The sequence below is a fragment of the Dama dama genome, chromosome 5 (genome assembly GCF_033118175.1).
Source record: "Dama dama isolate Ldn47 chromosome 5, ASM3311817v1, whole genome shotgun sequence".
NCBI classification, from domain to species: domain Eukaryota; kingdom Metazoa; phylum Chordata; class Mammalia; order Artiodactyla; family Cervidae; genus Dama; species Dama dama.
In genome coordinates, this window is record NC_083685.1 from 40,766,092 (window position 1) to 40,783,090 (window position 16,999).

Sequence of the window (16,999 nt, forward strand, 5' to 3'; positions counted from 1 at the left end):
TTACAGGGATATCTGGCAGTCATCAGGCCTCTCTCTCAACTGAGAACCTTGCTGGGAGCTCTATGTACACAACTTAGGGGTATGGACTGACTTCTTTGGGGTGTATGTAACATGAGTGTCCCACAGTAGTCAGGCTGTAGAAGACTATTTTGGAGTGCCAATGTCCATTTTAGTAACCTCAGGTCCCCTTAACAAGTTTAGCCATTCTCTTTACAGAAGAGCCCTCTGATTTTCTTGTCCGGGTATATACACACCAAAGGTGTTCTGTGCTTGGGATACAAAAGGCTAGAGAATACAGGAATAGCATCTGGCACAAGGATTCCATAACACGTCTTTAATTACCTGCCTATTTCAGCTGCTCTTCTCACATCTACACTCGGTACCTGCCTCTGGGGTTCCACCTGAGAGTCACCTGGTAATACCTCTAAAAGCTTCATAGGGTCATATTGTTCTTAAATAGTTTTTTTTTTGTACCATGTTGAATCCACTTCCCAACTCATATTCACTTTCCAACTTCTACAGACTTGCTGCAATCTCTCCAATTATGACGCTTCGCCTTCCTTTTCACTGCCATGGGTTTATTTCCATTTGGAGATTGTTTCTGTTCTCTGAGTGCTCTCTCCCTAAACAACATTCTGAATAATTTTATCCATGCACCTATACAACCATCAGAATCATCCTGTTCATCCTGTGTCTGTTTAACCTCTATCTTCCTAGAACAACATGCTTTTTTTCTTTTAGTCTCTGTTCATCCTTTAAGTATCACCTTTTTGGGGAATCTTCTTTGATCTCTGTCTTGTGTCCCTTCAACGAGTCCCCACAGCACCTCATTTTCCATCACAGAGTCTATTGCAGTAGGTTTGACTAGTCTCTTTTCCTTGAAGCCAGGAGGTCTCTGATAATAGAGACTGAAATGTTTCCAAATCATGTATTATTGAGCTTAATTCTTTATCTAAAATGTTTTGTTAATTAATGTAAAAAGTGACCCAGGAAAATGTTTTTAGTATTTATTTCCTAGAGAATATACTCTAGAATGAATTCCAGCCTCAAAAACCATTAGTATGGAACTTGTTGGTCAAGAAAGTCTGGGAGATAGTTATATATCCTTTGCATAAATATACAATTCACATCTTAGCATATTAAAGGTTATGAAAAAAGTAAAGAAGTTACATTTTATTAACTTGGTTTTCTTAAAGTTTTTAACTACATAATTTTATTATGAAACAAAGGCTAATATCCCACAGTTTTAGTGCATGAGAAAAAATAGAGGACTGTATGAAATCTAGGATAAAAATGTGGTAATTCTGGAAAGGCAGGCAGCTCATAATCAAAGAGGACTTTTGGATGAATGCTGGCCTTCAATTCTTCTGCGAGGGCTAAAGGTAAACAATGGAGAAATTCTTTATACCTCTCCTTGGGAGAGAAGTTTAGGGTTTCAGGAGGAGTCAAATGTGTCCTTATTCCACAGTGCCTTGCAGAGAGTTCATCCTTTGTGGGCCAAGGTCAAGCCAAAAACATTGTTAGGCAGAACTTCAGTCTTAACCAAAGGAAAAGTAATTCACTCAAATGCAGCTTAAATTAGTCTAAACATAAAATGATTTTCTTAAAAAAATAATAATCACTTTTAGCCTTTTCTAAGGGTAAATCCTTTCCTGTGGCCCAGCAGTAAAGAATCTGCCTGCAATGCAGGACATACAGGAGACCCAGATTCTGTCTCTGGGTTGGGAAGATCCTCTGGAGGGAGGAATAGCAACCCACTCCAGCATTCTTGAGTGGAGAATCTCACAGACAGAGGGGCCTGGTGGCCTATAGTTACACAGGGTAGCCAACAGTCCTTAAAAATCTAGGAATAAAACCACAGAGTTGGGAGGGAGGTTCAACAGGGAGGGGACCTGTGTACGCCTATAGTTAATTTATGTTGATGCATGACAGAAATCAAACCAATATTGTAAAGCAATCATCAATTAAAAATAAATATAATTATATATAAAAAGAAGAGTTGGATATGACTGAAGTGACTTAGCACACAAGCCCAAGGGTAAATGCATAGATGAGTTATATAAAATCAGCCACTGGAACGATGCTCTGGCACCGATTCCAATCAGCTGAGGCTGCTGGAAGGATATAAACCATGTATTTGAAACACTTTAGGGCATTTGTCTCTGTGCTTATACCATTTTGCCTTATTTTCATTGGGTAGTCCAGAAAAGAGACATATTCAATCAGAGAGGTAAACACAGAATATATTATGGGTGTTTTTAACAAATTCTATTGATTTATAATTTTGTAAGTAAGAATTTTGAAACACTATCACATGATTAGAGACGTTTTCAAATATTGAACTACAACCTAGGTTTAGGCTGAGTTTTATTTGAATGTGATGTTTTGCCTCGCATTTTTGGTTTAAAAATTTAGAATATCACTTTGTGTGAATGAGAAAATAAGTAAATCTACATCTTTAGTGCAATGAACACAAGTCTAGGAGAAAAGAAATTGGTTCCGGCCTAGGTTTACCATCAATTACTTATATGACTCTGCCTGCACTCTCTCATTTCTGAGTCTTTGTTCTGTCCAGATGTAATTTTGGAGGAGGGTGAATAAAACAGTAATAATACATTAAGTTAAATGCTTACGAGGGCAAAAAGACAAATATTATATAATTCTACTTATATGAAGTATATAGAGTAGTTAGATTCATAGAGACAGAGAGTAGAGTGATGATTGTCCAGGGCTGGTGGGGTGGGGCAATAGAGAATTACTCCTTAATAATTATGGATCTTCCATTTAAGTTAAAGAAAAAAGTTCTGGCAATGGATGGTGGTGATGGTTGCACAGTAATGTGAGTATAGTTAATGCCACTGAACTATATACTTAAAAATGCTTAAAATGCTAAAATTTGTGCTATATATATTTTATTCTATTTTAAAAAAAAGACAATTAAATGCTTTCAATTCCTAGGGGAGCCAATGAGATAACATAAATGAAAAGGCCGCTTTGAGTATAATGCAGTAAGAATTGATGTATGTCATACTGGAGAATAAATGCTCTTATCAGTGTTAATTCAACAAATGTTTACTAAGTAAACTGTACCTAAAGGCAATGAGAATAATGCTGGAACATTGCAGAGTCTTTTCCCACTAATATAATATATCATATCTATATTTCTGGCACAACATAGCCAACCACTTTCTGACAGCACAATGACCAGGACCACCCCAGAAATGCACTATATAACCCTAAGCTGTGTTTGTTCAGAAAAGAAACAGAATAAAAAAATTTATGAGCTTACCTTTAGCTCCTATCAGTATATTTCAAGCAGCAGAACACTTGTTCATTTTGCAGGTGGTACTGTAAAGCCTGTACTATAGATTTAAAAAAAAAAAATCATTCCTAACAATTTTAAGCCCCTAAGACCCATTAATTAACTCTGTATTATGAAACATTTTTAAACCAATCATTTATCTCTTCTGTGCAAGCTGAAACAAATGCTAGCAAGCATTTTCACTTTAATAAATTAAGAGTTGTTTCAAAAGTCAAGATAACTGTATGCTCAAACTGTATTATGTACATTGTCAGGTGATTTGAGTTATAAGAAATTCTTTATTGTGCATTTTTAAAAATCACCTTTCTTCCTGTCATTAATTTCTTCCTGTCATCCTCCTCTCCTCCCCTCCAAGCCACCCACTAATCTAAGCATTCTTGAACACAAACCTTCTAAGAAGTGTTTCTTCATGCATCTGTACTACATTGGGTAACTAAATGAAACACAGCTGGGAAATATGGAGTGGACATTGAAATGACTCATTAGGCAGCTGTACAGAATAGACAGAAGAAAGCGGCAGGAAAAGCTACCATGAAGATGCCTACAGTCATACATACCATTTCTTGTGGATGACTAGAAGCAATAGAAAATAAAGCCCTGGGGAAGAATATAGAGCTTTAAAATTCCAATGCTAGACAGCAATAGAAATAAAACTTAATAAAAATACAGATTTGCAGATAAAATTCATACCAGAAAACACTCAATCCAAGACCATGATTAGTATTAACAAAGCTGAGGGTATAAATGATTAAAACAAAAACTGGCAATATTTTAGAGAAGTCAGTAATTAACAGGGAGCTTGCTGCTAAGTCACTTCAGTTGTGTCCGACTCTGTGCGACCCCTTAGACGGCAGCCCACCAGGCTCCCCCATCCCTGGGATTCTCTAGGCAAGAATACTGGAGTAGGTTGCCATTTCCTTCTCCAATGCATGAAGGTGAAAAGTGAAAGTGAAGTCGCTCAGTTGTGTCTGACCCTTTGCAACCCCATGGACTGTAGCCAACCAGGCTCCTCTGACCACGGAATTCTCCAGGCAAGAATAATGGAGTGGGTTGTCATTCTTTTCTCCAGGGGATCTTCCCAACCCAGGGATCAAACCTGGGTCTCCTGCATTGCAGGCAGATTTGTTACTGTCTTAGCCACCAGAGAAGTCCAATTATTACATAGGATAATATATGCAGTATGTTAGCACAATGACACCTTATTATACACTACAAAAGTTAATTATCACTAGTAAAAGAGAGTACTTAGAGAATAGTTCATGTTCTAAAAATCTTTGTTGAACCCAAATATGATAGAGGATAATTTCTCCTAAGCACAATTATCCATGCTTTTATCTCTGCCAACTATGACCTACATATATTTGGAATTTTTAATGATAACTAGGATGAACAGCAACATCAGCCAATGCTATACACACACATACATGGACACATATGATCTGGACTAATGCAGTATTTTGAAAAGCTCATTATAGCTAAATATCATACCTAAAGAAGGAAGTAAAGGTTTTACCCTACAGACTTAAGAGACCATTAGCTAAGATATGCTAAGAGGAAAAGTGTTCTCGAGTTGCCAGTAAACACTGGAAGGCAAGACTATGAGGATCCAGAAAATGAAAATAACCATAATCAAGAAACACAGCCCTAACTATCACCAAATGTCCTGTTCTGCCTCTTAGCTATACCTCCCAGCAACCTCTCTCTGCAGGCTGACATGTCACTTAGCAAACTACTATCCAATTACTTCCTAACACCAAGTCATCCTGGCACTCAAAACACTTCCAAGATGCGTCCATTACCCAAGCATCTAAGTAAAATGCAGTCTAGGTTAAAATCTCTCTAAAACGAGAGGTCAGTTCACTTAAGTTCTCATTCTACCCTACGCATAGAGCACGGAGTTCCAAGGACATGGAACCATGTACTGTGCCCAAGCACTTCCTGAGTGTTCTCATTTTCCTGCTCTTCTGCATTTAGTTCTTTCTACCTGAAAGCCTTCTTTTTTGTCTTTGCTTCTTTGAATCCCCAGTTACAAACCTTTATTTATAACTTGTTTCAGCTAACAAAATATTTCCATCTGCTCTCTCATTCCCAAATACTGAGTGTCAATTGAGTGCCAATTACGCAACAGGCATAATAAGAGATTCTGTAGGTGAAGTGTTGAAAAAAATTGCTGAATTTAATTAAAGCTTCAGCTGTAAAGATAAAATGCTTTAGCTATTGGGTGATATAAAAGCAACTGTAGTTTTGCATCATTGAAATCTGCTGTTTGCTATTGGAATACATTCTTAAATAAGTGTGGTTATGTTATACATCAGTTTAATGTGCATTTCTCACTTTATATTTTTGGTGATAGCTTATTACTTGCTGTTTATTTTAAATTTAGTTTAGATTAGGGAAATGATGTTAGATAAAAAGCAAATTTGAGTGATTTTCTTATTTAAGTTCAAAATAGGTATAAGCAGCAGAGACAACTCACAACATCACCAACGCATTTGGCCCAGGAACTGCTAATGAATGTACAGTGCAGTGGTTGTTCAAGAAGTTTTGCAAAGGAGACTAGAGCCTTGAAGATGAGTGTAGTGGCTGGCCATTGTAAGTTGACTGCCAATTGAGAGGATCATCAAAGCTGATCCTCTTACAAGAGAAGTTGCTAAAGAACTCAAGGTTGACCATTCTATGGTCATTCGGCATTTGAGGCAAACTGGAAAATTGAAAAAGTTTGATAAATGGGTGCTTCATGAGCTGACTGCAAATCAAAAAACAATCATCATTTTGAAGTATTGTCTTTTATTCTACACAACAAAACAAGCCATTTCTCAATCTGAATGTGACATGAGATGAAAAGGAGATTTTATATGACAACCAGCCATGACCACCTCAGTGGGTGAACCAAAAAGAAGCTCCAAAGCACTTCCCAAGGCCAAACTTGCACCAAAAAATGGTTATGGTCACTGTTTGGTGGTCTGCTTCCCATCTATCCACTACAGCTTTCTGAATCCAGGAGAAACCATTACATCTGAGAAGTATTGATAAAATTGATGAGATGAACCAAAAACTGCAAAGCTGCAGCCAACATTGGTCAACAGAATGAGCCTAATTTTCCATGACAATGCTGGACTGCACATGACACAACCAATGCTTCAAAAGTTGAATAAATTGTACTATGAAGCTTTGCCTCATGAGTCATAGTCACCTGATGTCTCGCCAAACAACTACCACTTCTTCAAGCATCTCGACAACTTTTTGCAGGGAAAATACTTCCACAATTGCTGGAGGGAGAATATGCCTTCCAAGAGTTCACTGAAATCTGAAGCATGGATTTTTATGCTGCAGGAATAAACAAACTTTTTCTCATTGACAAAAATGTGTTGATTATATTGGTTACTATTTGACTAATAGAGATGTGTTTGAGCCTAGTTATAATTGTTAGGTAGCTAGAATAGGAAAAAGGAGTCCAGAATGGTGGTGGCTAAAAGACAAGGAAGGGAAAAGCCTGCGAAAATAGAACAAAGGAAGGTCCCGAGGCCCAGAGTGAGGACCTCAGGTAGAACAAACAGCACTCCTAGCTAGCCCAATTTACATATGACAGGCCCAGGGGTAGGTAAAAACATATAAAAAGAGGAGACGAAAGGCCAGGGGTCTCGTCCCACGCTCGTACTCTCTCTCTCTCTTCTCGTCACGTCTTTTGGGTTGGCATGCCCTCATGGCTCAAGGATGTATTTTTCTTTGTTTTCTAAATAAAATTGAGCTGTAACACAGAGCTGTAACACTGTCCGAGAACTGTGACACACCAAGACCTTTAACGTCTGTTGCTTCAAATTTTTGTTGTGACAAGACAGACTGAGGAAATTACACTCCCGTAACATAATGATACAAAATTCAGGATGCAAAAAGGCAAATACATTTTCACTAACTTAATATTATGCATTCTAGAAAGCAAAATATGTATTTTGCAGCTTGGGGAGCACTTGTCCTTGCTTTAAGTGTACTGAAAACCCCTTTGTGAAAGTGTCTAAAAAGAATATTCCATCCTAAAAAAAAGAAAAAGACCTTTCTAAAGGACTTATGATAGAGTCAGTAACTAGTCTCAAGCAATAATTTGTCTGCTTTGAAAAAAAATTTAAACAAAGTTTCAGTTCAGTTGAGCTGCTCAGTCATGTCCAACTCTTTGCAACCCCATGGACTGCAGCACAACAAGCCTCCTTGTCCATCACCAACTCCGTGAGCTTGTTCAAACTCATGTCCATCGAGTTGGTGATGCTATCCAACCGTCTCATCCTCTGTCATCCCTTTCTCCTTCTGCCTTCAATCTTACCCAGCACCAGGGTCTTCTCCAATGACTCAGTTCCTCACATCAGGTGGCCAAAATATTGGAGTTTCAGGTTCTGCATCAGTCCTTCCTATGAATACTCAGGACTGATTTCCTTTAGGATCGAATGCTTTGATCTCATTGCAGTTCACAGGACTCTCAAGATTCTTCTCCAACACCACAGTTCAAAAGCATCAATTCTTCAGTGCTCAGCTTTCTTTATAGTCCAACTCTCACATCCATACATGACTACTGGATAAACCATAGCTTTGATTAGATGGATCTTTGTTGGCAAAGTAATGTCTCTGCTTTTCAATAAGCTGTGTAAGTTGGTCATAGCTTTTCTTCCAAGGAGCAAGCGTCTTTTAATTTCATGGCTGCAGTCACCATCTGCAGTGATTTTAAAACCCAAAAAAATTAAGTCTTTCACTGTTTCCATTGTTTCCCCATCTATTTGCCATGAAGTGATGGGTCTGGATGCCATGATCTTAGTTTTCTGAATACTGAGTTTTAAGCTAACTGTTTCACTCACCCCTTTCATGTTCATCAAGGGGCTCTTTAGCTCTTCGCTTTCTGCCATAAGGGCAGTGTCACCTGCATATCTGAGGTTATTGATATTTCTCCCAGCAATCTTGATTCAAGTTTGTGCTGCATCAAGCCCAGAATTTCTCGTGATGTTCTCTGCATATAAGTTAAATAAGCAGGGTGATAATACACAGCCTTGATATACTCCTTTCCCAATTTGGAACCAGTCTGTTGTTCCATGTCCAGTTATAACTGTTGCTTCTTGACCTGCATATAGATTTCTCAGGAGGCAAGTGAGGTCTGGTATCCCCATCTCTTTAACAATTTTCTACCGCTTGTTGTGATCCATAAAGTCAAAGGCTTTGGCATAGTCAATAAAGCAGAAGTAGATGTTTTTCTGGAAATCTCTTGCTTTTTCTATGATCCAATGGATGTTGGGAATTTGATCTCTGTTTATCCTGCCTTTTCTAAACAGCTTGAACATCTGGAAGTTCATGGTTCACATACTGTTGAAGCCTTGCTTGGAGAATTTTGAGCATCACTTCGATGCATGTGAGATGAGTGCAATTTTGCAGTAGTTTGAACATTCTGTGGCATTGCACTTCTTTCAGATCGGAGTGAAAACTGACCTTTTCCAGTTCTGTGTCCACAGCTGAGTTTTCCAAATTTGCTGGCATATTGAGTGCAGCACTTTCACAGCATCATCTTTTAGGATTTGAAATAGCTCAAGGAATTCCATCACCTCCACTAGCTTTGTTCATAGTGATGCTTCCTAAGGCCCACTTGACTTTGCTTTCCAGGATGTTTGGCTCTAGGTGAGTGATCACACCATCTTGGTTATCTGCATCATGAAGATATTTTTTATATACTTCTTCTGTGTATTCTTGCCACATCTTCCTCATATCTTCTGCTTCTGTTAGGTCCATACCATTTCTGTCCTTTATTGTGCCCATCTTTGAATGAAATGTTCCCTTGGTATCTCTAAGTTTCTTGAAGAGATCTCTAGTCTTTCCCATTCTATTGTTTTCATCTATTTCTTTGCACTGATCAATGAGGGAGGCTTTCTTATCTATCCTTGCTATTCTTTGAAACTCTGTATTCAGATGGGTATATCTTTTCTTTTCTCTTTTGCCTTTCTCTTGTCTTCTTTTCTCAGCTATCTGTAAGGCATCCTCAGACAACCATTTTGCCTTTTTGAATTTCTTTTATGGGGGGATTTCTTGATCACTGCCTCTTATACAATGTCCTGAACATCTGTCCATAGTTCTTCAGGCACTCTATCAGATCTAGTGCCTTAAATCTATTTCTCACTTCCACTGTATAATCATAAGGGATTTGATTCAGGTCGTACTTGAATGGTCTAGTGGTTTTCCCCACTTTCTTCAATTTAAGCCTGAATTTGGCAATAAGGTGTTCATGATCTGGGCCAGTAAGCTCCTGGTCTTGTTTTTGCTGACTGTATAAGGCTTCTGCTACTTTGGCTGCAAAGGATATACTCAATCTGATTTTGGTATTGGCCATCTGGTGATGTCCACATGTATTCTTCTCTTGTGTTGCTGGAAGAGGGTGTTTGCTATGATCAGTATGTTCTCTTGGCAAAACTCTGTTAGCCTTAGACCTGCTTTATTTTGTACTCCAAGGCCAAATTTGCCTGTTACTCCAAGTATCTCTTGACGTCCTACTTCTGCATTCCAGTCCCCTATGATGAAAAGGACATCTTTTTTGGGTGTTAGTTCTAGAAGGTCTTGTAGGCCTTCATAGAACCATTCAACTTCTACTTCTTCAGCATTGCTGGTTGGGGCATAGACTTGGATTACTGTGCTATTGAATGGTTTGCCTTGGAAACGAACAGAGATCATTCTGTCATTTTTGACACTGCATCCAAGTACTGCATTTCAGACTCTTTTGTTGACTGAAAGGGCTACTCCATTTCTTCTAAGGGGTTCTTGCCCACAGTAGTAGATATTGTTGGTCCTTTAATGGACTGGAACCTGGTGGTCCGGAGTCGACGATAAGAAAGTAAGAGAGAGAAAGAGGCTGATGATAGTGCTTGTTGGTCCTTTAATGGACCGGAATCTGGTGTTCTGGAGAGTAAGAGAGAGAAAGAGGCTGATATCCCCTGGTTTACGCGGAAAGCCAATACAGTCCTGTTCTTAGGGCTCGCGCTGCTGCACGTAGGCACCAGGCGCCCTCTCGAGTGGGTGAAGGCACAGTGCACCTTCTCGAGAGGGTCTTAGAAGCCCAGGCAAGAAAGTGAGCTCAGCGGGCCTCCGCACTCCAAGGAATTAGCCAGAAATAGAGAGATAGAGAGAGAAAGACAGAAAGAACAGAAAGAAAGAAAGACACGGGGACCAAAGCTCTAATGGAGCAAAGGTGTTTTACTCAACATGGCATGGTCATATATACTGTCTTACAAGGTGGTTATTCTCAGCAAAGATAAAGATTAAAATTCCAGACTTACAAAACATAAGACAATCCCTATCAAAGAGAGAGTTGCAAACAATCACCTTTTACCATAAGGCTCATAAAAAGGAAGGGGGTACTTATCACCTTAATGAGAAATGCCTGGATTCCTCAGCCCTGGGAAAAGCGTGCCTCTCCTCTTAATTCCTGAATATTTAGGAATTGATAAGGGCCAGAGGGTTCCTGATAGATCCAATACAGCACACAGGAAGCCTCTTGTTAAATGCTTCCTAACAGATACAATGGTCATCTGAATTAAATTCGCCAATTCCAGTCCATTTTAGTTCACTGATGCCTAAAATGTCGATGTTCATTCTTGCCGTCTCTGACCACTTCCAATTTACCCTGATTCTTGGACCTAACATTCCAGGTTCCTATACAATATTGTTCTTTATAGTATCGTATTTTACTTCCATCACCAGTCATATCCATAATTGGGCATTGTTTTTGCTTTGGGTATATCTCGTCATTCTCTTTTGGAGTTATTTCTCCATTCTTCTTCAGTAGCATATTGAGCACCTATCAACCTAGGGAGTTCATCTTTCAGTGTCATACCTTTTTGCCTTTCAATACTGTTGAAAACTAATCAAACTGATCACATTGACCATGGCCTTGTCTAACTCAATCAAACTATGAGCCATGCCGTGTATAGCCACCCAAGACAGACAGGTCATATGGAAAACTCTGACAAACATTGTCCACTGGAGAAGGCAATGGCAAACCACTTCAGTATTCTTGCCTTGAGAACCCCATGAACAGAATGAACAGCATGAAAGTAAGTTAGAAGGTGGCAAAAAATACATACATTGTTATTACTCTGACTTTCATTTCAAGGAACAAGAGGAAATTATTCATCATTCAAAATACACCGAAAATGAAAAATACAAAAACCATCCTGACACAAAGAGTGCTATATATAATGTACTCACGATAAATGCAGTAAGACAGTTAAAACAATCTTTCTGACTTCATGCAATTTTTTCACACATTTTATAATAAATCAAGAATATGAAATAATCTTGATTTTTGACATCATGTTTAATCATTGTTTCTTTGCCATGAAAGTAATTTTTTTCCATTTCTCTAGTTAATTTTTTTCAGATCTAACTAGAAACTCCTATAATATTAATAAAACACAGGGACTTAATATACCTAAATCCACCTCCCTGGCAGCAATCTATCATTTACTTAAAACAGGACTCAGAAATTTTTATATGCAACAAAACCCACAAAACTTGTGTAATGAATATAATGAATAAAGAGCTCTACAAATATGGAGAAACAGCAAACAGTTTATTTTTGTACTTTTATTAGATTGACATTTGAATCCATTGCTTGAAACTTAGAGATACTTCATCTAAAAAGATACCTTAAGGATGAATGAAAACACATATTGAGTGTATTATTGGGCATGAAACAAATAGACCTAAAAATTAGTTTATGCAATGTTTTCAAATAATATACAGTCTTTAAATATAGACAAGATTCAAGCAAGAAACATCCAGAAGTAAGCTGAGATTGTCTTTAAACTCTTGAGTTAGATTGATTATTCTTCATATCTCATTTATCTTAGCACTAGAGAACACTGTCACCATAAGTAGAAACAAAATATGCTAATGGCTATGTGTTCTACAGTCCTTTGAAAGATAATCTATTTTGACATGACATGCAAATTTTTAACATCCTGGCCTACATCTTTCTTCCCTCCTGGATATAAAATAACCAAAAGTTTCAAGGACCATCTGGTAAAGCAAAGACCTGTGGATTTTTAAAATATTCAAATATTGAGCACTGACATTTTGATAACACTATTAAATGGTAAGTTAATGGAAAAATCAATGTTACAATATTACTATTAAAATTTTTATTATGGTTTACACATTACTATTTTTAAAATCAATTTTCCATTATTATGACTTAAGCAAATGGAAAAATTTTTTAATTGTTTTATGAAAAATACACATTTTTACCCAGGAGACAATGAAGATTTAATAAAATAAAGATACATTTAACTTAAAAGTTTGATGTGGGCTTATTTAAATAAAGTAACAAACAAATGGGACCTAATCAAACCTATAAGCTTTGCACAGCAAAGTATAAAAATAAACAAATAAACAAAAAGACAACCTACAGAATGGGAGAAAATAATAAAATGATGTGAGAAAAGCTTAATTTCCAAAATATACAAACAGCTCATACAACTCAACAACAAAAAAACAAATGACTCAATTAAAATATGAACAAAAGATCTTAATAGATATTTCTCCAAAGAAGACATACAGATGGCTAGTAGGCAGATGAAAAGATGCTCAACATCTCAATTAATAAAGACATGCAAATCAAAACTACAGTGAGGTACCACTTCACACTGTTCAGAATGCCCATCATTAAAAGTCTACAAATAACAAGTGCTGGAGATGTATAGAAAACAGATCCATCTTACATTATTGGTGGGAATGTAAGTTGGTACAACAACTATGGGGAATACTGTGGCTGTTCCTCAAAAAACTTAAACTAGAGTTACCATATGATCCAGTAATCCCACTCCTAAACATATACTTGGACAAAACTAAAATTCCAAAAGTTATATTTGCACACTATTCATAATAACCACAACATGGAAACAGCCTGAATGTCTATCAACAGATGGTGGATAAAGAAGATGTGGTCCATATACACAACAGAATACTACTCAGCCACCAAAAAACCAAATGATGCCATTTGCAGCCACATGAATGCTACTAGATATTATCATATTAAGTGAAGTAAGTCAGAAAGAGAAAGATAAATACTACATCGCTTATATGCAAAAGCTAAAACATGGAACAAATGAACATACTTACAAAACAAAAACGGACTCACAGACACAGTGAATAGACTGAGTTCAAAGGGGGAGAGAGGACTAGAAGTTTGGGACTAGCAGATTAAACTATTATACATAGCATGGATAAGCAACAGGGTCCTAGTGTATAACACCTGGAACTATTTTCATTTCCTGTGATAAGCCAGGAAATAATGGAGAAATGTATTTAAAAAAGAATACCTAAATGTGTATAAGTGAGTCACTTTGATGTGCAGCAGAGACTGGCATAACATTCTAAATAAACTATACTTCAACAAAAATAATGGAAAATTCTGTAAAGGAGAAAAAAGAGATGTTTAAATAATATTTCAGTGTGTATAAGTAACTTCATTTGCTTGACTCATTAATGAGTAGAAACTACAAAGTAATATCTTCATGACATCAAATTAGCAAGCTTGAGAGAAAATTAAAGACTTTGATTTAGTTTTCTGCATTCTTTTTTTTTTTTTATCCACAGAGGATCAAATTTGTCATCTTTTTTCTCCCCGCATGGAGTTTTTCAATATTATGAAAGTTAGGATCTATTTGGCTATATTGGCTACTATAGGGAACTGAAACCATACACATTTAAGACAGTTGATAGTTGACAAAATATTCATAGCATTCGGGGGTCACTAAGTTTTACAAATTGCAGTTTCCCAAAAGCAGGAGACAAGGCAGGAGAAAACATATAGGAAGCATTTCTTATTTCCTAGTCCCAGGAGACACAGTAATATGGGAAATGGCCCATTTCATTAATGGTCACTGTATATATACTAACCTAATAATGAGCACCAGTATTTTGGTCATCTTATGGGAACAGCTGTCTCACTGGAAAAGTTCCTGATGCTGGGAAAGATTGAAGGCAGAAGGAGAAGAGGGTGTCAGAGGGTGAGATGTTTGGATGGCATCACTAATTCAGTGAACATGAACTTGAGCAAACTTCCGGAGAGGTGAGGGACAGGGAGGCCTGGTGTGATGCAATCCATGAGGTGACAGAGTTGGACATGACTGGGCAACTGAACAACAATAACAACAATGGGCTAAAGAGAAAGGCCACTGCAATAATTCAGTCAGATTCAATTAGTCTCTTTTATACTCTTCCTAAAGGCAATTTGGTGGCTCAAATTTAGGCTTCCCTGGTAGCTCAGATGGTAAAGTGTCTGCCTGCAGTGCAGGAGACCTGGGTTCGATCCCTGGGTTGGGAAGATTCCCTGGAGAAGGAAATGGAACCCACTCCAGTACTCTTGCCTGGAAAATTCCATGGACTGAGGAGCCTGGTAGGCTACAGTTCATGGGGTCACAAAGAGTTGGACACAACTGAGCGACTTCACTTCACTTCTAAGGACAATTTACTTATATCTTCTCTATGCCTATACCTTAAAACTTCCTCTTCCAGGTTTTGCAAAACCATTTCTCACTTGTACAGTTTATTTTGAAGAATTAGAGAGCAATAGAAATTAACCTGGAAAGTTTTTCTATCCCATTCAGTAATGAAAATAACTAGGAGGAAAGATAGGAAGCAATGGCCTGACAATTTCAAATAGACACAAAGTTTGGTTGTTTTTTTTTCCTCCCCCAAAAGACACCTAGAGATGCCCATAGCCAAAAAGCAGCCCTTCACAGGGCATTTTCTAGACACCAGTTCCTCTGGATACTCTGTAGAAAAAGGAGTACTGTGGCTGAACACCTCTGGAAAATAGTACCTACAATATGTCCCACTCTACTCAAGTGATGGGCTTCCCAGGTTGTGCAGAGTAAAGAATCTGCCTGCTAATGCAGGAGACTCAAGAAGCATGGGTTCTATCCCTGGGTCAGGAAGATGCCCAGGAGTAGGAAATGGCAACTTGCTCCAGTATTCTTGCCCAGAAAATCCCATGGACAGAGGAATCTGGTGGGCTGTACAGTCCACGGACTCTCAAAGAGCTGGACATAAATGGGCGCGTGCGCACACACACACACACACACACACACACACACACACATACTAAAGTTATACAATGTATACAGGAGTCAAAATCTTGCTACAAAACCAGCAACATTTAGAATCCTTATCTAATTAACTCAATATTTCCAGAACCGATTTGACTGTGAGGATTGCTGTGAGCTAAATGTTTGTGTCCCCACTGCAAAATTCACATGCTGACAGTCTAACCCCATTGTGATGGTATGAGGAGGTGGGTCTTTTGGAAGTAACCAGGTTTAGATGAGGTCATGAGGGCAGGCTCCCATGATAAGATCAGTGCCCTTATGAGAGGAAGAAGACACACCACGGCTTCCTTTCTCTGCCATGTGAGCACAGAGCAGGAAGACATCGGTCTGCAAGCCAGGAAGAGTGCCCTCACCAGGAAGAAGCCAAATATACTGGCACCTGATCTCAGACTGCCCAGCTTCCAGAACTGTGAAAAATAAATGCCTACTGTTTAAGATGTTAGTCTGTGGTATTTTATTGAGAAGACTAACACAGGGGCTTCCCCCCCCCCTTTTTTACACATCTATTTTATTTTTTATATGTCTATTACATAGTTACAGAGCCACACTTTGTCAACAAAGTAACAGGCTCAAAAGGCTTTACATAGGAGGGAGAACAAACACGTCCACCTGGGAAATTCATCAATTCATTTACATTTGTGGAAAACAGGAGGGAGGAAATAATGAAAGCAGTGGGAGTAGAACATACTAATAGAACAGATGAGAGAGCTCAGTTGTGTCCAACTCTTTGCAGCCCCATGGACTATACAGTCCATGGAATTCTCCAGGCTGGAATACTGGAATGGGTAGCCTTTCCCTTCTCCAGGAGATCTTCCCAACCCAGGGATCGAACACAGGTCTCCCGCATGCAGGCAGATTCTTTACCAGCTGAGCCACAAGGGAAGCCCAGATAAGAGGAGGAATCAAAGTTGGCTGAAGACTTTGTGGGCTGAACACCTCTGTAGATGACAGTGGCCACTGACTAGATGGGAAGGACTTGAGCAAGTAAGGGATAAAGGGTGAGATCAAGGCACACCGCCACCCCCGCCCCGCCCAAGAAAGAAGACTACACTCTATGTTACACGTACATGTTATTAAAGCAAAGTACCAAGCCTAGTAGGGGACCCCTGCTGGCTCAGTGGTAAAGAACCTGCCTGACAATGAAAGAGACACGGGTTCAATCCTTGGGTTGGGAGGATCCACTAGAGAAGGGAATGGCAACCCACTCCAGTATTCTTGCCTGGAAAATCCCATGGACAGAGGAGCCTGGTGGGCTACAGTCCATGGGATCACAAAAGAGTTGGACATGACTTAATGACTAAACAACAATAACAAAACCTAGCTCATCATTTTACTTACTATTACTGTATGTTAGGTTGGAAGTTAGGCAAGAGCAATGAGTGGTGGCCTGGTTGAAGAAGATTCAAGCTGATCTCCACCCAAGACATGCCCCTATGTGGCACAGGAGAGCTTACAGACAGGCTACAAAATTAACCACACAGGCATTTCCAACTCCTGTGCAAGTGCCCTAGGTGCAGACAAACTAACCACAGGGACTTCTCCAACC

At 38.6% G+C, this 16,999-nt stretch overlaps 1 long non-coding RNA gene across 1 annotated transcript in view; it reads right to left on the reverse strand.

The window, feature by feature from the left end:
* LOC133055774 (uncharacterized) overlaps positions 1-16,999 on the reverse strand; it is a 246,020-nt gene that overhangs the window by 101,100 nt on the left and 127,921 nt on the right. The gene's annotated exons all lie outside the window — the stretch shown is intronic.